This window comes from Felis catus, chromosome B2, assembly GCF_018350175.1.
Source record: "Felis catus isolate Fca126 chromosome B2, F.catus_Fca126_mat1.0, whole genome shotgun sequence".
NCBI classification, from domain to species: domain Eukaryota; kingdom Metazoa; phylum Chordata; class Mammalia; order Carnivora; family Felidae; genus Felis; species Felis catus.
The window spans coordinates 72,446,161-72,470,568 of record NC_058372.1 but is presented as its reverse complement, the minus strand read 5'-3'; the positions used below and the strand labels follow the sequence as shown (position 1 = coordinate 72,470,568).

The following is a 24,408-nucleotide window of genomic DNA, read 5'->3' as shown; positions in this document are numbered from 1 at the left end:
TGGCAGTATACAAAACGAATACTGAGAAATTGGTTGCATTTCTATACACTAACAACAAAGTCACAGAAAGAGAAATTTAAAAAAATAACACCATTTACAATTACACCAAAAAGAAAAAAAATACCTAGGAATAAACTTAACCAAAGAGATACAAGACCTGTACTCTGAAAACTATAAAACGCTTGTGAGAGAAATTGAAGATGATGCAAATAAATGGAAAGATAACCCATGCTCATTGGAAAAATTAATATTGTTAAAATGTTCATATTACTCAAGGCAATGTACAGATTCAGTACAATTCCTATCAAAACACCAATGGCACTTTTCACAAAACTAGAACAAGTAATCCTAAAATTTGTATGGAACCACAGAAGACCCCAAATAGCCAAAGCAATCCTGAGAAAGAACAAAGCTGGAGGCACCACAGTACCAGATTTCAAGATACATGAAAAAGCTATAGTAATCAAAACAGCATAGTGCTTACAGAAAAATAGATCAATGGAACAAAATAGAGACCTTGGAAATAAACCCACAATTATATGGTCAATTAATCTATGACAAAGGAGGCAAGAATATACAGTGGAAAAAAGACAACCTTTTCAATAAATGGTGCTGGGATAACAGGACAGCTACATGTAAAAGAATGAAACTGGGCTACTTTCTAGCACCATACACAAAAATCGACTCAAATGGATTAATGACTTAAATGTGAGACCTGAAACCATAAAAATCCTAGGAGAGTAATTTCTCTGACATCAGCTGTAGTAATACCTAGATACATCTAGATATACCATTTCTAGATATATCTCATACGGCAAGGGAAACAAAAGCAAAAATAAACTATTGGGACTACGTCAAAATAAAAAGTTTTTGCAAGGCAAAGGAAACCACCAACAAAACAAAAAGACAACTTGTTGCATGGGAGAAGATATTTTCAAATGATATATCTGTTAAAGGGTTAATATCCAAAATATATAAAGAATTTACACAACTCAACACCAAAAAACAATGTGATTAAGAAATGGGCAGAGGACTTGAATAGACATTTTTCTGAAGAAGATACAGATGGCCAACAGCATGAAAAGATACTCAACATCTCTAATCATCAGGGAAATAAAAATCAAAACCACAATGAGATACTATCTCATCCCTGTTAGAATGACTAAAATCAAAAAGACAAGAAACGAGTGTTGGTGAGGATGTGGAACCCTCATGCACTGTTGGTGAAAATGTCAATTGGTACAGCCCCTGTGGAAGGGCATGGAGGTTCCTCAAAAAATTTAAAAATAGAAATATTATATGACCCAACAATTCTAATATTGGGTATTTACCCAAAGAAAAGATATTTGCTAATATGAAAAGATATATGCTCCCCTATGCTTATTACACCATTATTTACAATAGCCAACACATGGAAGCAACCTCAGTGTCCATGAGTAGGTGAATGGATAAGGAACGTGTGTGTGTAGGGGGGGTGTGTGTGTGCATGTGTATAATAGATTATTACTCAGCCACAAAAAAGGATGAGATAGTGCCATTTGTGATAACATGGATGGACTAGCAGGTGTTATGCTAAGTGAAACAAGTCAGACTGAAAAAGATAAATATATAATTCCACTCATAAGTGGAATCTAAAAAAAATAAGTAAACAAAAAACAGATTCAGATCTATAAAACAGAAAATAGGGGTGCCTGGGTGGCTCAGTCAGTTAAGAGTCCGACTTCTGCTCAGGTCATGATCTCGTGGTTTGTGGGTTCAAGCCTGGCGTCGGGCTCTGTGCTAACAGCTCAGAGCCTGGAGCCTGCTTCAGATTCTGTGTCTCCCCCTCTCTCTGCCCCACCCCTCCATTCACACTCTGTCTCTCTCTCCTTCAAAAATAAACATTAAAAGAAAATTTAAAAAATATATAAAAAAATAATAAAAACATTAAAAAATTTTTAAATAAATACAGAGAATAAATTGATGGTTGCCAGAGGGAAGGGGAGGGAGGGTTGGGAAAAATGTGTGAAGGCTCTTGGGGGATACAGGCCTCCAGTTATGGAATGAGTAAGTCACAGCAATAAAAGGCAGAGCCTAAAGAATAGCGTCAATGATACTTTAATAGTGATGTAAGACAGATTGTACTTACACTTGTGGTGAACACAGCATAACATATAAAATTGTCAAATCACCAAATAGATAGATGATAGATGCATAGATAGATAGATAGATAGATAGATAGATAGATAGATAGATAGAAATAATCCACACTAAATGACATCTCTTTTTCAAAATATTCATTCTGTTCTTGCTACCCTGAAATACTTCTTAATATCATTTATAATTTTGAGATTTCTGGGTTCTATATCTTATTCATTTGATCTACATTTCTACCTTCATGCAAATACCACAGTCTTATTTATTGGAGCTTTTTAGTCATTTAGTGTGATTTTCTAGCTTGGTTCTCTTTTTACAAAGTTGTTTTATCCATATGTGAACAACAATAACAACAAAATTTCAACCCATACCTTGCACCAAAAACAAAAACTAACACAAAATGGATCTTAGATCTAAAGGTAAAACTTACAATTATAAAATTTCTCAAAGAAAACATAGGAGAGAGCCTTTGAGACACTGGTTTAAGCAAATATTTCTTACATACAACATCAGAAGCATGATTCATAAGGGCACCTGGGTGGTTCAGTCACTTGAGCATCTGACTTTGTCTCAGGTCATGATCTCACGGTTCATGAGTTCAAGGCCCACGTTGGGCTTGCTACTGTCAGCCTGTCAATGCAGAACCCACTTGGGACCCTCTGTCTCCCTCTCTCTGCCCCTCTCCTTCTTGCACTCTACCAGAAATAAATAAATATTTTTAAAAAGCATGTTTCTTAAACAAATTGTTAAACTATATGATCCTTTTAATGTACTGTTGAACTCAGTTTGCTAATAGTTTATTGAGGATTATGGCATCTACATTCATCAAATATATTGGCCTGTCATCTTCTTTTCTTGTGGTGTTTTCTTCTGGTTTTGGTATCAAGGTAACACTGGTCTTGTAAAATGAGTCTGGAAGTGTTCTCTCCTCTTTCACATTTTTGAAGAGTTTGAAAAGTATTGATGTTAGGTCTTCTTTAAATGCTTTGTAAAATTCACCCATGAAATCATCTGGTCCTAGACCTTCCTTGGTGTCAGATATTGTGCTAGGTACTGGTAATTCAAATCTGAGTCTTGTCCTCCAGAAATTTATGACTTAATGGTCAACCATGTGCAATGCTACCAAGAGGTCAAGTGAGGTAAGGACAGGGACAATATCCTTTGGTTTTAGCAATGGAGAGGAGTTTCAACAAAGAATGGATGGCAGTAGGGGCGCCTGGGTGGCTCAGTTGTTGAGCGTCTGACTTTGCTTCAGGTCATGAACTCACTTTCATGAGTGTGAACTCCGCATCGGGCTCTGTGCTGAAAGCTCAGAATCTGGGGTTTGCTTCGGATTCTGTGTCTCCCTCTTTCTCTGTCCCTCCCTGACTCGTGTTCTGTCTCTTTCTGTATCAAAAATAAATAAAAATATTTAAAAATTAAAAAAAAAAGAATAGATGGCAGCAGCCACAGTTTAGAGGCTCAAAATTAAACGGAAAGAAAAAGGTAAGAAGTGGATGAATGAGAATATTGAATTGAGTGCAAGATCTTTTTATGATCATGAAGATTAAAGAAGTTTTAAATACTGAAGGGACAAAATGAGAGAAATATTGAAAATTGAGAAAAATGAGGGAATAACTGAAACACTAACTCTAAGGTAGAAAAGAATGGGATTCAAACACAGGTGGTAAAACTGGCTTTTTGTCAGAAGAAAAACAGAAGATCAGTTGAGACCAACAAATGTGTGATTTTGGTTCAGAACCTAATAGAGTTTCTTTCAAAGGTTTCTAATTTTTTGCATCGTAAGATGGTCTCTGCTAAAAAGGGAGTGTTTTCCACTGAAAGGGAAAATATTTTGCCAAAAAGAGCGAGAAAAAGAGAATGAGTCAAAACTTTAAAATTACAGACCTTTAAAACCAGTTATTATTACTAATGAGATATGACTTAAAAATAAAAGCACCAGAGTATGGCATTGTTAAGTAGCATTAAGATCTCCTTTGTTTGATAACCATGATTGTATAAAAATATATCTACTTGTGAGTTTTCTCCAGGAGAGGAAAAAACAATTATCAGGATTCTTCTATGAATGTGCAAAGGAGTTTAGAATATAAAGACTAGTCAGTGACAGCCCAGTCTCAGTAGAGAGGAATGTAGTGGACAGAAGTAGGATGAATGAAAGTCCCCAAGTAGTGAAAGAGCAAAGCATTGGTGGTTCAGTGGTAGAATTCTCAACTCTCAAAGTGGTGATAGAACACATGTTTGGGTTATCATTGAATCCACAGCTCAACTGGACTCAGATGGATCTCTGAATTATAATGTCAGAGGTAAGTTTAAGGATGTGACTATGTGGATTATGGGGGGGGAAAAAAGGAGCAGAGAAGAAGGTTGCTGGAGATACGGAGATGAAGGTTTCCAGAAAAGTGGAACAATCAATCTTGTGGATATTGGTTTCGCTTGGGGCAATGTTAACATGTGAAGTGTTAATGAGTTGGGAATAGGTGTCAAAGACTTTGAAAATTAGAAGAATAATCAGGAAGTTTATAGAATTTAATGACAAGATGAGTAGATAGTTATAGTCTAATGCATTGACCTTAGAACAGCTGAAATTTTTGCATGAAGGAGAAGACAAATATCATGAACAAAGCCATGGAAGTAACAGGAAAGAGAGAGGTGAAGTAAATACATGGGACATAGCTCCTCCATCTGCTGAGTATAGCACTGTCTGAATTATGTGTTTATTATTATTTGATATCTTTATATACCTTGAGGGTAGAGACATAACTTAATGATCTTATATACCATAGATGTGCTCTAAATACTTTTTGCTATCCATAAAAAATGTTGAATTTTTCCAGGAAAACTTTAAAAAATTTTTTCAAAAGATACACTTTTGCTGACCCCAAACACTCCCGCCACCATTGCAGACCTGTCAATAATGAGAATCCAATTTGAAAAAGACGAGGCATAGTCTTCTCTACTCTAAGATTCTAAACTCAAATATGAAATTCCATTAGGTCTTTCTTCACTTTCAGGATGCAGCGCAAAGTGCAGGGCAAAAGAGCTCACCTACTCTTCCTAATAATTTTCAATCAGACTATTAAGTCTCTTTTACAACCTGTTTTCACCTGAATCCTGAGTGTTTTAGGAAGTCAGTAAGTCAGTGCTTTTTGTCCTTCAGCTTCAACCTGAAAATTCATTCATAGGAAAGAAAGAAAGGTAGCATTGTGTCACATAACCCAAATAAGCTGATCAGGCAGATGGCTGAAGCATGGGTGAAGAAAAGAGCCTCTCCATTGTGGTCACAAACACATTGTAAAAGGCTAAAGAGAGATAAAACTTGAAATGAGAGATAGTAAATTGGAGTTCGAAACGGTTCCTGTGTCTTCCATGATGTAGCTGTTTAGAAAGTTATTTAACATCTTTGGGCTAACATTCCTTACCCGTAAAATTGTTAGACAAGTATCTGACCACAAAGGTCCATTTTAAGTCCATGATAAACAATTTTGTTAAGCTTTCTAGACCCTAAATAAATTGATGGCATTTATCTAACAGTTGATCGCACCTAGCTCCCTACCTCAGTTTTCCAATACATTCTCTCCTCTGCCTTGTCATAGAACATCTTGGGTCTCTCAAATTCTGGCTTAAAGCATTCTACTTGGCAAAATTTAGGATAAAATGTCTAAGACTGCACCCAAACTAAAAGAATTAACTTTTAAAAACTATTTATTCTGAGAAAGAGAGAGAGAGAGTCAGAGAATGAGAGAGAGAATGAGAGAGAGAATGAGAGAGAATGAGAGAATCCCAAGGGCTTGATGCAGGGCTCAATTTTGCAAACCTAGAGATCATGATCTGAGCTGAAATCAAGAGTCAATCACTTAGCTGACTGAGCCACCTAAGTGCCCCTAGCCATTTCTAAATGACATGTTTATATTGCATTTTCTTAATTTTGTTTTTGTTTTGTTTTTATTTTTTAGAGAGAAGGAGAGAGCAGAGGGAGAGGAGAGAGAAAATCTTAAGCAAGCTCCACACCTGCTCTACATCCAGTGCAGAGCCAGACTTGGGGCTCAATCCCAGGAACCATGGGATCATGACCCGAGCAAGAGTTGGAAGCTTAACAGACTGAACCACGCAGGCTTCCCTAAAAGAACTAACGTTTGATCACTGCTAGTTAAAGAACTCTAAAATAAGCAACTATCTCCTCTGACTTGAGCATGAGATGGTGTGGTATGCTGCAAAATTGCCTAAGTACAGTACCTGACATGTGGTATGTACCAATTAAATATTAGTTTTCTTCTTTTGGGGTCATATGGGTCTTTGACTGGAGCCAAAATATATGTGTGCTTTTCTCCAGAGTGCAACAGAAGCACCAAATGTTTTAAACTGAAACTGACTCAAGCTCAAGACAAGAATAGAACCATTACCTGGTCCTGGTCCTGCTCCTGCTCCTAGGACTTTATTTTTCATTGAGAGGTGGGGCTTTGTTTGAGATGGAGGTGGGAATTCCTTTCTCTCCTCTAGTTATAGTTTCCTGAAGTGCAAACAGGAAGAATTAAGCTATTCCCTTTAAGCCTCAGTGTCAATTCAATTTCACACATAGAGCATATTGTTCAGTGTTCTTGTTTTCAGTGTGGAAGCTTAATTTGGCTGTTCCTGACAATATAATTGGTGTACAAAAGCAAAAAAAAAACCCAATTTATACCATTTTGAACAACGTACCAACGACCAGGGTGTAAATATATATATGTATATGTACGTATATGTAATAATATACATACACATACTAATATATAGTATATACTATATATGCTATATATGTATATACTAGTATATACATATATATACTAATACATACATAATATATATACATGTATGTATATATTATTTAATGCACACACAGACACATACATCTTCAGAGTCCTTGACAACTCTGTCCTCCCCTCCCTCCCAATTTGGCTGTTCTAATAAAAGAGAAAAACTTAACACTGTAGGAAAAGACAAATATGGGGTGAATGGGTGGCTCAGTTGGTTGAGTGTCTGGATCTTGCTCTCGGCTCAGGTCATGGTCTCATTGTTCGTGGGTTTGAGCCCTGCTGCACAGGGCTCTGTGCTCACGGTGCAGAACTTGATTGGGATTCTCTTTCTCTCCACCTCTCTCTCTCTGCCCCCCCCACCCCAAATAAATAAATAAACCTTAAAAAAAAAAAGGAAAGAAAAATAGGCTAAATGACATTTTAAATATCTCTTGAGGGGATTACCAGGAAAATAGCCCAGTGCCATAAAGGGAATTAAGGGAACTGAAAGCCAAATGGGGAGTAGAGCGGAGGGGGGCAAAGCAATTCATTCTGCTGAAGGTCACTAATATATAACAAAACCACATGCAATGTGAAAGAGTCTGCATGTGTCCATACTGTGAAACAGTGGCACCACAGTGTCATAAGAACTGTGTTAATAATGCTTAAGAGTTTAACACAGTTAATCAACATAAAATAGGATTATCTTGTATCAATAAGAACATTAATAATAGATATTGAAACAGTACTTAACTCTAAATTACTAAAGCACTAGAAGGTAATTGAGATTTTTAATATATAAATTTCCCGACAATAATTTTATTTTCATGGAAAAATATATGGACTCTCAGAAGATTAAAAAAGACATGAAAAAATAGAGTGGTATCAGTGTGTGTGTGTGTGATTATTGTACATTTTGGCATAATAAAATAAGTGAGGGGTCAAATAAATTTTACTTTTGGGGTATTCTGGAAGATACATAGGAGAAAGGGAAGGGGGAGAGAATTCCTGAATAACAATCTTAGAAACTCCACACTAGTCAGAATAAAAGACGTGTTTTCTCCTGAAAATTTTTGTTTAAGTTTATTTATTTTGAGAGAGAGAGAGAGAGCAGGGGAGGGGCAAAGAGAGAGAAAGAGAGAGAGAGAGAGAGGGAGAATCCCAAGCAGGCTCTGCACTGTCAGCACAGAGCCTGATGCGGGGCTCGATTTCACAAACTATGAGATCATGACCTGAGCCGAAATCAACAGACACTTAACTGACTGAGCCACCCAGGCGCACCTGAAAATTTTGTCTCAAAATGACCCTGCATCAACTATCCCAGCTGTTATGAATGAATACTGACACAAAAAACAAACAACAAACAATGGATTGATTTAACTTTAAAGGGACATTTACATCCCTTCACTGAATCTTCTTCACAATGTGAAGCATACACAACAGTAATATTTTATTACTCATTTAACTACTGAGCTAATTCCCCAAAAATATGATTAGATTATCCTTTGCTTATATCCTTTACACTTCTTGTTATAGTTGGTAAAACAATAGTGAATATCCCTAACAAATATTCACATAAATGTCTCACTTCCTATACATTAGTAGCTATCCTACAAAATAAACAAGTTGGAATTGGCCTGGGCCCAGCTTGACTCAACCCAACATGTGCCAGCCTCGTAAGACAGGTAACATTCTGGTGGAACCACCGAATTTATAAATACAGAGTCTGACCTCTCTAGCTTCTTCTATACTTTATTCTGTTCTCTGGAATTCTTCTTGGAGGAACCTAATTGTTTCCATTTGAAATATTTTATCTCTCAGATGTTTCTTCTCAAGAACATCATCTAGCTATGTTAATATCTCTGTAATTTTTGAGGAAAATGTCTCATATTAACCCTTGTTATGAGCATGGACCATTCAGAGGCTATACTGATAAGTGTCTAAAAGACATGTTCTAGAGTCTGACTGTCCAAGTTTAGACCCTGCCTTTATCAGTTACTGGCTGTGTCCTCATGAACACGTTAATTAACACCCCTGTGTCTCAGTTTCCTTGTGAAATAGTAATAATAGCATGTTTTCTCAAAAATTTGCAACAAATGACATCCACAAAATCTTAGAAGACTTCCTTTCATAGTAGGCACTCAATATATATTAAAATCATTAATTTGCTGGTATGGGGGTAAGGCAGAAAGGGAGTGAGAGGAAGGTTAACATTTTTTTCTTTGGTTTCTGATGTTTTTTGGTTATCCGCTGCTCCCTCAGTACATAGCCAGCACCTTCAGAAAGTAGTCTAGTACACATGACTTATAGATTCCTAGATCATTACGTGCTGGATAACTAATACACAATGATTTATTCCTAAATTCTCTTATACTTACATATGCTTCTCAAACTTCTGCTCTGCTCTTGTTTACACAGAAGGGATGCATGTCTTTTCAAACATAAGATCTTGTTGTCCCCGATTAAAAACAAGGAACTTAATACATTCTTTCCATAGAGGTATTGCATCATGTAGCTTGCCATCAGAAAAGCTACATTTTACCTCTACTTTTTTTTTTTATCACTAAAACATTTCCCCCAGTCATCACTAAAGATTTCCCCCAGTCTCTTTATACATCACTTTAAACAACATTTGGCAAAAAACTTTGGCACAGAAACTTGTTCAAAATCCTTTTTTTTTTTTTCAAAATTGAAATAACACCCAGTTGTTTCTCTTCCTTTCCGTATGTTCACATGCTCAATTACTTCTGAATTTGTTCGCTATACAGAAACAGACCAAAAGGGTTAAGATTAAAGTGAATGAAACCACAAACATAATGAAGAAGATAAACTTAGATTTGTTGATAAAATCCCAGGAGACACAAGCAGATTTGGAATTTTTTTTCTTGAATTCTATAGAATGAATTTTTTATCCTCAAAAAATAAAGTACTCTGCTTTACTCAACAGGCAATCAATGGAATAAGTAAGTCACTTCAAAGAAATAGAGCCTGATGGCCCTAAATCAGTACATACATCAGATACTTCCCAGGAAGATCCCATTCTGATATACTCAGGAAATCTAGAATTAGCTGATGAAATTTCCTTAATGAAATTTCTTTAACAATTCAGAGGATGATGCTAGCTTCCATAATTTGCCTAGACATCATCATACTCAGACAACTTATAAATACTGGAGGGAAATTCCATTTTCAGTCAAGCTTTTGTCAGTATTTTTGAAAAGCTCCACATTTTTTTTTCTGGAGTTTTTATTCAGTGGTCATTGCCAAAACCCTTTGGTTGCTTAGTATCTGGCAGGAATATCTTGAGATTCTGGTTATTTCAGTTGAGTGGGTATAGGGAAGGGGGGTAATTCTAGATATGCAAATTACATGAACTTCAAGTTACAGATCAAATTTAAACCTTTGTATACTTGAGTTCATTTGTCTTTGGCAAAACAAGTCTCCCTGTTCATAAAAGGAAAAAGTACTGAAACATACCTTACTGAGAAGGCAGGTAAAGTTGGTGGTACATCAAAAAGCTCATAAAACTAATATTTGATGATGTAAATGTAAATGAATTAAAAGCACATGGATGAAAATTTTCTTAAAATATACAAAGTTATATGAAATATGTATTGGATTTTTCTTAGCCTGGCACAGTAGAAAATTAATTTAAGATGATTGGAACATTAAAAATGTGGCCAGGTTCACTTGTTCCTCAGACGTGTGTTGAAAGAATGGCATTTTATTTCAAGGCAGAATTCTTGTGATCTGAGAGAGCTTCCATCCATTTATTTTTATGGGTCCTCCAATTGTAAAGAGCCTCTGGGAGACTTCAAAACTCACACACGAGGAATTAAGATCTAAGAAATTCTTGTTACAACTAAGACAGATTTTAAAAAATCTACTTCTGAGTGATCCAAACCTGTATGTAGCTCTCTACTTATGATTTATTAAATTCATAAAAATGTCTCCATAGTTCCTAGATCATCAGCTTACAGCATGCACATTTTATTTGGAATTTCGCTTATGTCCACAAAACTCTGTTCTTTTTGTGCAATGCAAGTTGGTTAGTATTGGTGAAACAACGATTAGAGTTACTCAAAGTTACACATTGTATATTAATCTTAACCCTCCTTTTTCTTAGCTAACAGCCATGGTCACAGAGATAGTGTTGCCAGTGGATACAACTTATTAAAAACTACTAATCTCAAGATCTACATTTTACATATGTTCACACATACAGTCTACCCACATCACCACGAACCATGTGGCACTGCAGTAAAGATATGCTAAGGTTTCCCTGGGTTTGCAACAGAGTATTTCTTGTAGATTTGTCCACATTTCATTCCCTGAACTCTGTCTTTTCTCTGCCACACCTTCACAGCCTCTCTGAGCTTCTCACTCATCTACTTCCTGGAGTCCATTTATCCTCCATGATCACTTTCAAAGCGTTCTGTTTCCATGAAGAAATTCTAAGGATGGCAGCCTACACTGATTTCTCCCTTTCCAAACATGTATTAATAAGTATTTTATTAATTTATGTTTTTCCCCATACACGTGTTTGTTTTATACATGTGGACTGCTATCTCACCAACCAAGTTTGTAAACTGTTAGAGGGCAGGGTGATGCCCAATACATTCTTCATTACCTTCCTCAGTGCATAGGAGGATGTCTGTGGTGTGTTTCCTATAATTAGAAACTGCTACAGGATCAGTGATGGCCCTTTTTGGTTTGGAGAAGCTATACCCTCTTCTTCCACAGATAGACAAAAATGCCCCCTCATAATAAGTTACACACAGAAGTACACTGAAGTTCTGGTAATGAACAGAAGGATAAGAAGAGGACTGAACAGGCATACTCACTCTACTTGGATCTTTCCTCACACAGAAGGAAGGCTGCTAGAGCAATGGGGCTATTCCTCAAGAAAGTTAGACCCAACTCATCACAGACATCCTTACAGACTTTGTAGATAAACTGTATCCCTTCTTTTCTCTTCTCTCTCACTCTTTGCCATTTACTCTTATTTCCAGATACAATATCTATTTAATTAATCTGCATTTTCTAAGATGGAATAGCAAAGGATAAACAAATCAGCTACTTCTCAAATCAAAGCACTTGTCTGGTTACATTGCACACATTTACATGGAGATATGATTGGAGAATTTAACTTCTGCTTCATCTAATATATTTGTTCTTAAAAATTTCATCTTATTTTGCTCTTTTTGTTCTATGTGCTTCTGTATTTCCTTTTAATCTGCCTTTTTCTATTTGGGTTATGTTGCTTAAGCTTTTATTTTCTACAGAGTTTTGGATTATATGTGTGCCATTTCTAATTCTACTAGATTTCAGATTTAAAACCTAACACCCAGTTATGTTTTAAAGATTATAAAGCCTCTAAGATCATATTAGAGGCATGATCTGATAAATTAGTGTCCTTTCTATTTAAGATGAAAATGTAATCCACCTTTACTCTACACATAGTTTCTACCCATGCACTCATCCACTTTTTGGTCTTCTCTATAATTATATGTGGGTTAATTATAAATTATTGAATTATTGGTTTTACATAATATGCCATTGTCATTTTGGACATTCGTATGTACTTTTGTACAAGTGATTGGTGTTAGCGAGCAAAACCAGGTATAGGCTACATTTCATCTAGTTTTTCACTTTATTTTTGCCTCTCAAACACCTTGTAAAGTACAGAGATATTTTACATGGAAGTGACTTAACCGGTATGTAACAGAAGTCAAGTGCAACATGTCTGGCCATAGAGTGTCTAAAGGTAACAGCCCAGCTCTTGACAGTCAGAGATCTCTATTTTTTTTTTAAAGAGTGTCAGGGCGTTTCACACCAGAAATACAACCATCAGGACTCACTTCTTCATTATGATCATAACAGACGTGCTTAATGATTATGTGTGGGTTGCTAACTTCCACAGCCTCCGGTGACTTCTGGGCTTCTTCATCAGATGCCTGTTTGCACAGCCCTCGAGACTTCAATTTTGCTTTCTTTTTTAGTAATAAGAGTTTTTCCTCAAAAACTTCTTATTTTTTAGGAAAATAAAATGTGTGCTATATTTATGTTAAGTCCTGGCATATTAGAGAAACTCCTTATGAAATATTTAACTTTATACTGTGCTGTCCACAAATGACATTTTAAAAACATTTTCAACCTTTCTTCTGAAAGCAACATTTATATAAAATAATAGCGCCAGTCTTAAGTAGATGAGTTTTGACAACCATCAAAACATTCCCACCATCACGATCAGGATATTACTCCAAAAGATCTGCAGTCAACCCTGCCCCTCCTCTGGCCCCAGTCAACCACTCCTCTGCTTTGGGTCACTACGGATTAGTTTCACCTGTTCCAAAATTTCATATAAATGGAATAACATAGTAGTATGAATGCCTTTATTCCTGCCTTCTCTCATTCGGCATGTTTCTGAGATTCACCTAGTTGTATATATTAGAAGTTCGTTCCTATTTTCAGCCGCGTAACATTCCATTATATGAACACACCACAATTTGTTTAACAATTAACTTGATGATAAGCACTTGGGTTGTTTCCATTTTGAAGTGATTATAAATAAAACTATTAAACATTCATGTGCAAGCCTTTGTGTTGATGTACGTTTTCATTTCTTTGGCATAAATACATTAAAGTGGAATTACTTGGTTATGTGGTAACTGAATGTTTGACTTTACAAGAAACTGGCTAAATGTTTCCAAAAGAGCCATACCACCTACATTGCTGCCAGCAACATGAAAGAATTCTACTTGTTCAGTACAATAGTTTGTTTTGTGTTACTTTTTAAAATTTGAGTCATTCCAGGGGTGCCTGGGTGGCTCAGTCAGTTAAACGTCCAACTTTGGCTCAGGTCATCATCTGGCGGTTGGTGAGTTTCGGCCCTGCATTGGGCTCTGTGCTGACACAGCTGCTTCAGCTGCTGTCTCTATCCCTCTCTCTCTATTCCTCCTCCTCTCTCTCTCTCTCTCTCTCTCAAAAATAAATAAGCATTAAAAATGTTTTAGACAAAATAAAATAAAAATAAAATAAAATAAAATAAAATAAAAAATAAAATTTCAGTCATTCTAGTAAGTAAGTAGATCATGGTATCCATTATGATTTAACTTGAATTCCCTGGTGATTAGTTATATTGAGCAACTTTTCATATGTTTACTGCCCATTCACATATATTGTTTTATGAAGTGTCTATTCAAATGTTTTGCCCATTTTTATTGGGATGTTTTGGCCTTATTCTTTTAAGAGTTATTTATAAATTCTAGACACAAATTCTGTGTCAAATATATGGATTGCACAGACTTTCTCCCAGCCTTTGGTTTGCCTTTTTATTTTCTTTAATAGAATCTTTTAAAGAGTATAAATTTTTAGTTTTTGTGAAATCTGAGTAATCAAATTGTTCTTCTATAGCTAATACTTTTTTCTTCTTAAGAAATCATTGTCTGCTCCAAGGTTATGAAGGTTGTCTTCCACATTTTTGGTTACTTTTATTTTCACAGAAAATACTTAATTTTCTGCCTGTGTTCCTTATATTGCATTTTTAGATCTTTTGCAATCCTTTCCAACTGTTAGGCCTAGTTTTTATCAAATATTTTTAATGTGCTGGGCATTTTTAAAAATTTTTTTAAGGTTTACTCATTTTTTAGAGACAGAGAGAGACAGAGCGTGGGGGGGGGAGGGGCAGAAAGAGAGGGAGACACAGAATCTGAATCAGGCTCTAGGCTCTGAGCTGTCAGTGGAGAGTCCGACACAGGGCTGGAACTCACAGACTGTGAGAACATGACCTGAGCTGAAGTTGGATGCTTCACAGATTGAGCCACCCAGGCGCCCCTGCACTAGATATTTATAAGTAAATTATCTTACACAAATTCTAAAACAGTCCAAGTAAATTAAATATTATTGTTATCCTCATTTTGTAGAAAAGGTATGTAAAATATGGATAACGTAAAAAAGCCAAAGGGCCAGATTTCAAACCCAGGCAATCTATTCCTAGGGCCATGTTATGTGGCCCCTTAGTCCATTTCCTTTACTAGGACTTTCCAACTCACTCTGTTGTGTCTCACCTTATCTTTTATTTTCATCCAAGTTTTCCCTCTTTTTGGAGCTGTTCCTGGTTCCTAATACTTTACAATTCTTTGAGGATTTCAAAAATTTCTTGAACTTTCTTTTTTTTATCCTAACATGTAGTTTTTAGTCTATGTTCCTTCACTAATTCTTTATCCTTGTCCATGCCTTCACCACTAAGCTACCAGGTTTCATGTATTTATGTTTTCACCTGTTCTAATATGGTAAATTCAGACTATTTTGACTGTAGATTTACTTTGTTACTATATAGAGTGTGTTCTGACATTGTGAGATTTTTGCATAACTCCTAAATGTGTACCTGTACATTTTTACCTACCCTGATATATGATTAGTTAGTTGGGAGGTAAGTGAAGGTCCATAGCTCCTACTCAAATTCCCCTTTTTCCTGGCAGTTCTACCCCATTGAAGTAACATGCTTTTCTGACCCAAAAGCTGGTTACTGATATCCTAAATCAGTGCAGTCCGTGGAAGCTATAATTTTCATTAAGCATTCCTTCAGAGACTTTTCTAGGTTACAAACCCCACCAATATGGTTTACTTACTAAACAGCAACATGCAAGGGCTGAGACTTCCTCACACATGGAGTGCTTAATATCCAATTGGTTTTTGGAAATTACTATCTGTGAAGGATACATAAAGAAGATGAAGAAGAAACGTGAGCCACAAAGTTCTAGCTGCCTTAAGATGAGGAAAGATCAGGGTAGAAGGATAGCTGCTCACACCTTAAGTTTCTGAGTCTAAACAATGTCTAGAAGGTATAAAGGGTTTACTGAAGTTTTCCAGGCATCCTCTGTCACATGAAGCAATGCTCTAGTAAAGTTTTCACAAGCCAGTTCTATCTATATCCATATCCATGTAGGAAGATCAACATGCAGGCACTGGAAATAAGTTAACTATTATTTTGTGCTCATAAAATGTCTGTCATGTGTCTTGATTCTTTGAAAGTATTTTACTGCGGACTTAAAAGAAACACCATCAGGGTTACTTATAAACACCATTTTAAAGCAAAATTTCCATAAACTATTCCTTCTCATCTTTAAACCTCAAGTGCTGGTTTTTTTTTTTACTTTATTTATTGTTTATTTATTTTTATTGTGGTCTCACATTTCCTAACACAGCTTGAGTCAATACCTAGTAGTTAGCATTCAGCTGATTTTTTAATTTCACATTTTATTTAGACAATTTGATCTTATTGTATTGTATTTTCAAATGTTTATTTATTTTTGAGAGAGAGAGAGAGAGCATGCAGGAGTTGGGGGTAAGGGTAGAGAGAGAGGGACACAGAGGATCTGAAGCAGGCTCTGTGCTGACAGCAGTGAGCTGCCGTGGGGCTCAAACTCACAAACTAGGAATCTTGACCTGACCTGAAGTTGTATGCTTAACTGACTGAACCACCCAGGTGCCCCTTATTTAGACAATTTTAAAAAATTTTATCATAATCTCATTTGGGGATGCTATTTCTAGCTTATCATTTTTTTTCTTACCTCTACAATTAAACATCAGCTTCCTTTATCAAAGGATAACAGCAATTTCTAGTTTCAAATCTGTTCAATGAAAATGGAATCCGGGGTGCCTGGGTGGCTCAGTGAGTTAAGTGTCCAACTTCAGCTCAGGTCATGATCTTGCGGTTCACGAATCTGAGCCCCCCATCGGGCTCTATGCTGACAGCTTGGAGCCTGGAACCAGCTCCGATTCTGTGGCCCCCTCTCTCTCTGTCCCTCCCCCACTCACACACACACACACACACACACACACACACACACACACACACACACTCTGTCTCGCTCTCAAAAATAAATGTTAAAAAAATTGAAAAAAGAAAAAAAAAGAAAATGGAATCCATAGTTTTTTATTCTTTTTTTTTCTTTACAGATGAGAGAGAAATTGGAAAACACTGTTGAAAGATATATGAGATCCTCCAAATAATTTATGTAGATAATTCACCTCAAAGAGCTGAAGCTTTGTTCCCCACATTTTAAGTCACTGGGGGAGGCATATAGTGATGTCCTTCAGGGAAGTATGATATATAATTGTAGAATGATTAAAGAGAAAAATAACCATTTTAAAGTAGAGATAAATCTGACAAACACTACCTTAGGTGATCAAGGCTAACATCAATAGTGATAACTCATGTTGATAGTATGCACCCTTGATATGATATGATGAAAATGACACTTTACCTCTTCCTCCCAATATTTCATAATCCAGGGCAATTGTGAGGAAAACATCAGATTAATTCCAATAGAAGAAAATTCTACAAAATATATACCCAGGACTCCTTAAAATTGTCAAAGTCATCAAAGCAAAGGAAGTGTAAGAAACGGTCATAGACAAGAGGAGCCTATGGAGACCAGATGACTAAATGTAATGTGGTATCCTGAATGTCATCCAGGAACAGAAAAAGAAAATTAGATAAGACTAAGGAAATCTAGTAAAGTGTGGACTTTATTGATAAGAAAATGTTGATATTGGTTCCTTAGTTGTGACAAATGTACTATACTGATATTAATATTAATAACAGAGGAAAGTGGATGTGGAGTATATGAGAAATCTATTATATTTATAATGGCTCTCTAAATCTAAAACTGTAAAATAAAAAGATCTTAAATAAAAGTATATGACATCAATTTATGTAAATAGATGAGAGTCTCATTGTATCAGACATATATCTGGATAAAAAGTAGTCTCCCAATAAATGACTGTTTAATTGATTTCAATTCAATGAAACAAGTACTTACCTGTGCATCAAAGGTCCTGCATGATAGGAGATGTCACATGCAGAGCTCTGTTATCTAAAAAGGTAACATGACTGATGGTTAAAATAGAGACTAATTTTCTAGGCTTTTAAATTCCAACAGAGAACCTGATTACATGTGCACTGCTATTACAGGTGCACTACTGAATCTTCTTGGCCACAGATTTTTTTTTTTTTTCAGAGACAAACAGAGGAAATTAAAACAGGAAAACTTTCTGCTTTAGGGTTTAAACATTTATTATGTTTGAAAGCAGGTAACAGAGCTAATGCTATCTACTCACTACCTAGTCACCACTTTCTCTTTAACACTAGAGTTTGCTCCTACTAAAGGTTAACCTTACCCAAACTATGACATTGATGCTACAAATATGTACACAACACTATTCATCATGATGTCTATAATCTATTCCTATCAATTCAAAGGAGTATCCTTTGTTTACATTAAATTTTTATAACAAATGGTTGAAGTGTTTTTTCAGGATATTATAAAAAGTGGCATGAAGTTTTACAAATTAAATTTTTCTCTGCTTAAGACAATTATGTTTTACAATAGCTAAGTTTCACCATTATCCCTCTGCAATGACATTCAATGACGATGTTAATGGTCAGCCAAATTAAAAACAAGAAATTTAATTTGCTCTTTCCAGGTAAAAAAAATAAAAGTGAAGTAGATTTTGTGGTTTAATGTTTATTAAGTTAATATGGGATATTAAATTAAAATTTAATATATTAATATTAAATGAATGCATTCAATAATGTAATATGAAATTTACACATAAAACTAAACATTCCCTTATACATAGCATTTTTCTATTTTTTGTAGCTCTACATTTATTGCTAAAATAAATGTAGTTTATTTGACTTGAATCTAGAATGAAATACAAAGTGTATCTAACATTGTTTGCATAGGCTCTATAATTTACGATCCTTTTGGAACACTTTTAGTAGCTGCAGCAACTCAGCCTGGGGAGAAATATTAGTTAGCAAACAGCTGTGAGAAAAGTTTATGATGAAGCAAGAAAATACACTGATTTCAAACATAAATGGTTATACTTACATAAAAATATTTTTCCTGGCAATGGACTGGTCAAACATATAAAAATTAACATAAGTACATATTAATAAAAACGGGGATCACATATGACATTCAATAAGTCTGAATATTTATGAGGCCAGTTTAATAAAAACAGGAGTTGTTGTACCTTGTTTTCTTAGTGGGAGCTGGACCACTAACTAGCACAGGGCACAATTAATGTCAGGATTCTAGCTATTGGGTTGCTGGCTTTTACAAGGCAAAGATAGCAAACACTTATTATCCAAAACATTTTACGGTGCTGAGTTCCTTCAGTTGTAAACTTCACAGAGTAGCTAAAATCCATGTGATAAAGTATAGAGGTGCTTTAATGATGGCCATTCAATAAAGACCAATAAAGTGGTTCTGGGGTGAGACTGGAACTCTACTTCATTTTTAGAAGTGTACACACACATATACACATGCACGCATGCGCGCACACACACACACAAACACACACACACACACAAATGTATTGAAGTTTATGTAACATTTTACCTTTTGATTTAATGAAAGAAAGCAATAATACATTAAAAATGGGAAAATTCTTTGACCCATTCTTCCTAATCAGGAGCAGATCTTGGTATTGTTAATACCATAGGTTCTTTTGAAGATAATAGGAAGAAGTATCTACCTTCTAAAGCCACAAACATTTTTACTTAATTATTTGCAGTCTCATTCCCCATATGCATGGATTCTCATTTTCTTCTCATTGAAAGGCATTTTAATGCAAAAGTATTCTTCAAGAGATCTTTGTGTGTTAAACTTCCAAGCCCTTAAAGGACATCAGAATATCCTTGCTGCACACACATTTATTTCAGTGTTACAGCTCTCTAACTGTTGAGAAATGTGATATGCAGTCAATTCTTATTCTTTTGTAAGTCCTCTAGAAACTTTTACACCTTCCTCTTTGTCTTCCTTGGTCATTGAATTCAACTATAGTCTATCCAGGTGTATTTTTTTTTTCTTTTATCTCTAACTTAATTGGTGTAGTAGGTTGTTTGTAAAGATGAGTAATAATTTCTGTTTTCACATTTGTCTGCTATTTTTGCAACATGCCTTTAATGTTCCTCCTTTAAGAAAGAACAGTCTACTTTTCCATCCCTAAATCTAGGCTTGGCCTTATGATTTATTTTGGTAATAGAATATTTAGCCAGCATGATGTAAGCAAAGACTTGAGTAGCACTTGCACACTGGGGCTCTCCCTCTTCTGTAGCTCTTAGAATTCTGAGACCACCGTGTGAAAATGTGAATGTGGCTGAGATGGCCTGTGAGAGAGGCCACTTGGAAGACAACTGAGGGTTCCTGGTTCATAACCTGCCAAATACGGGAGTAAGGGCATCCAAGTCACACCCATTCCATCCGACAGGTGGCCACAGACCGATGATCGAGCCCAGGAGAGATGAGCAACGGAATCACCCAGATGATCCAAACTCAAATTCCCAGCTCTCCAAATTTTGAACTAATAAATGATCTTTTTGTTTTAAAGCACTAAGTTTCGGGGTGGTTTGTTACATAGAAAAGGCTAACTGATGAATTGACTTTCCCAAAGAACTGCCAGGCCAAAGCTTCCCATATTTCTTTAATTCTTGGGAATTCTCAATTATTACCTATTTAACTATTTCTTTAGAGTTTAATTTTTAAAACACTTTATTGAGGCATGACTAATGTGTAAAAAGTTGTACATATTTAATTTATACAACCCAGTGAGGTTGGGGATAAGTATACACCTGTGAAATTGTCACCACCATGCAGGCCATAAACATACCATCACATTCCAAAGTTTCTTCCCACACATTTATTATTATTATTATTATTATTATTATTATTATTAATGTGTGTGTGCGTGTGTGTGTGCAGCAGAAATTTAACATAAGATCTACCGTCTTAGCAAATTTTAAGTATACAATACAAAGATGTTAGCTGTAGGCACTACGCCATATTGTTGATGTCCAGAAAATATTTATCTTGTAAAACTGAACTTTGTACCCTTTTACCATCACCTCCCCATTTCCCCTTGCCTCCAGCCCTGGCAGCCACATACAATGGAATGTTATTCAACTGTATAAAAGACGGATACCCTGCCATTTGCAACAACATAAATAGACCTGAAAAAACATTATATGAAGTGAAATAAGCCAAACATAGAAAGACAAATGCTATATAATCTTACCTATATGTGGAACCTCAGTTTGTTTTTTATCTCCATCTGAAATTGCTTTTATATGGATTTTTGATACTTTCACTTTTTCATCTCTATTTACAATTCTATTTTCTATCACTTTATTCTTTCATGAGATTTTTCTTTTTCTTTTTTAATTTTTTGATACCTCAATCTGATTTCTATGTGAATAACTTATTCCTCAGCTGACTTATCCCTTTATTACATTGTTTGATTTATTTAAATCAACCATTTTATTTTTCATATTTTGAATTTCTATTTGATGCTTTATCATTGCCTCCTACTTTGTGTTGTGTATTTCCTATGCATATGTTTATTTGCCTAGTGAGATTGTTCTTATTTTGCCCTTATTTTATTCTATTTTTAGCCTCTAATTCTACTGAATTTTCTTGTATATTTTTAACTGGAAGTGTCAATCCAATGTATACATTTACCATGATGAAAAACTTTCAAAGGAGTTTTTACGTAAGAAATAGACTAAAGTTAAAATAGGAAAACTAGTGTTTATTAACACCAACTGCCTTTAATCTTTAGGGATACATTCAAATGTGACTCTGATGTGATTATTATGTCTTGACTAAAAGGTCAGAATACAACCTTCTTGGCAAAAGTGAGCGTTTCATCCTGAAGGGACTTGGGGTTTCCACAGCCAGTTGTCAATCTTAGAAAAACGATTAAAACTTGGGAAGCTAACATTAAATGTAGTTGTGAGAAAATATTCCTCCATTCTGAAGTGAGGATCAGTTTAGTAAGAATGTGAAAGAAGCCCATGCGATGACTGCTGCAGAGCTAGTCTTGACTATCTGAGGGCAGCCTTTTGTTTTAGGAATAACTCTCCAATCACCACATAAAAACAATTATGACAGGACTGTCCATAGCATGGGTCTGCCTCACACAGGGGTAAACTTGTGACCCAGCTGATTCTCTCTCCCTCTCTCTCTTTCTGCCCCTTGCCTGCTCATGTTCGTTCTCTCTCTCTCTCTCTCTCTCTCTCTCTCTCTCTCTCTCTCCCTCTTTCTCTCAAAATAAAGAAATAAATTTAAAAATAATGAACTTGCTCACTTCATATCTCTTAGGATGACTACTAGAAAAGAAAAGAGAAAGCGTTGGTGTGGATGTGGAGAAACTGGAGCCCTTGTACGTTGCTGGTGAGACTATAAAATGGTGCAGATCCTGTGGAAAACAGTATGCTGGTTCCTCAAAAAATTAAAAATGGAAGTACCATATGATCCAGCAATTGCAATCCTGGTTGTATATCAGAAAGAATTGAAAACAGATTTATTAACAGCTATTTGTTTACCCCCGTTCATAGCAGCAGTATTCGCAATAGCCAAGAGGTGGAAGCAGCCTAAATGCCCATTGACAGGTGAACAGTTTTAAAAATGTGGTAAGTAGAATGGTATTCAGTCTTAAAAGGAAAAAAAAATTCTGGCACATGGTACAATGTGGATGAACCTTGACGACATTATGGTAAATGAAATAATCCAGTCACAAAAAGGCAAATATTGTAAGATTCCACCTCTCTTAAATTAAATTCAAAGCATTTAAATTAGTTTGAAGTAGTTAAATTCAAAGAAACAGGAAGTAGAATGGTCATTGCTAACGACTTGAAAGAGGGGGAAATAGTGAGTTATTTCTTAGTTGGCAAAGAGTTCCAGTTTTGCCAGATGAAAAGTCCTGGAGATTAGTTACACAACAATGTTATTATACTTAACACTACCGAACTGCACACTTCTAAAGGTTCAATGGTAAGAGGAAACTTACCATTTTTTATGGACATTTTTAATGCTTTGGGTCTCAAGTGCTTCTTAAAATTCTTCTCACATTTGGAGAATTTCTTATATTCTGAGTCCATGCAAGGTACTCATTTTTCCAGTTTCCCTTGTAGCCAGATACAGGCATATGACTTGGCTCTGACATTCAAAATCACCCTTGCAAATCTTCAATTCAGATGCAGTGCAGAAGGTGACATCACACAGGATTTTTGCACCAGCAATGGTGGGAGCAGACACATGGTCCAGTGTCTTCTGACAAAGCAGCACTGATGGGGAGAGGGTCAGTGGGATGCTTTTGCACTGTGTGCCTGGTGCCAGCCATGGAGACTCTAAGGGGCCAGCCCTGTAGTATAATATGGGTGTTGTTCCCAGCTGGGTTGCATCCAAGTCTGAATCTGTCTCTGCAAGATATTCTGGGATCTACCTAATATCTTCAATAAGTTATTTTTCTGCTTGAATTAGCTATATGCCCTTTACTAGGTTCTTAACAATGGAGAGTCTGAGGCAAAAGCTGATGTGTTATTTTTTTTTATTTGTACCTATATGAAAGCAGTATGATTGAAAGTTTTTCATCTTATTAAAAGAGACAGAATAACAACAACAACAAATACTGAACTGGCTGAGTTCACGTGGGGTAAACAGTAGTGACTATAGGAAAGATTGAAATCCTTGTTAGATAACAATAAAGCAGTTAGGAGACTTTGGCTATGGTGCCTTGGGGTTCAGTGTGCCTCACAAAGCTGGAGCTTTAAAAAAAATTCAAGAGGCACCTGGGTGGCTCAGTTGGTTGAGCGTCCAACCTCGGCTCAGGTCATGATCTCATGGTTCTTGAGTTTGAGCCCCGCATTGGGCTCTTGGCTGTCAGCACAGAGCCCGCTATGGATCCTCTGTGCCTCCCTCTCTCTGCCCCTTCCCCACTTGTTTTTTCTCTCTCTCTCTCTCTCTCTCTCTCTCTCTCTCTCTCAAAATAAATAATTAAACTTAATAAACTGAATACAAAGTCAATGTTGCTTGCTAATGGCCTCATCCTCTGAGACAAAACAGTTCTGATTGACTAGGTTCCCAATGTGTGGAATTAATATTACATTTCAATAAGCATAATAAGCAAATTGATACATCTGCATCTGAAAAACAGCACATATTTTGCATCTGGGCTCTTAATTAATACGTGGATCTGATTTTTAAGAAAACAAATCCTATAGTTCCAGGTTAACACTGATTATACATTGACATTTACAATTTTTTTAAAATTCCCTTAACTATTCTTGGAGGTGGCTATTATTTTCTCCTTTTATAGATAAGGAAAATACAATCCAAAGTTTAGGAATCCTACCTAATATCACACAGTTAAAAACTCATGGAGCATGGATATGAGATCTGACTACAAACTTTCAAACTATCATTTTGTTTTTGTGAAAGTTTGAATTTAGTATGTGACTAGTAACCTAACTATTTTATACCTCAATTTCCCCATCCTCAAGAATGATTCAGTTTCCCTCTATTGACATTGGATTCAAAATGAAAAAAATGTCAAGAGAGTACCAATTATAAAAATAGCATTCAACTAAACTTATAATAATTCTTGATGCTTTTACTGCATAAAATTCTGACTTCTTCTTTTTCTTTTT

The 24,408-nt window shown here is 35.8% G+C and overlaps 1 long non-coding RNA gene across 7 annotated transcripts in view; it reads right to left on the bottom strand.

The window, feature by feature from the left end:
* Positions 1-24,408, bottom strand: part of LOC111560488 — a 515,327-nt gene that overhangs the window by 226,126 nt on the left and 264,793 nt on the right. For all 7 annotated transcript variants that reach the window (XR_006597958.1, XR_006597956.1, XR_006597957.1 and 4 more), the window contains exon 3: positions 17,735-17,788. This is a non-coding gene — a long non-coding RNA (uncharacterized LOC111560488). The remainder of the gene's footprint in view (positions 1-17,734; positions 17,789-24,408) is intronic.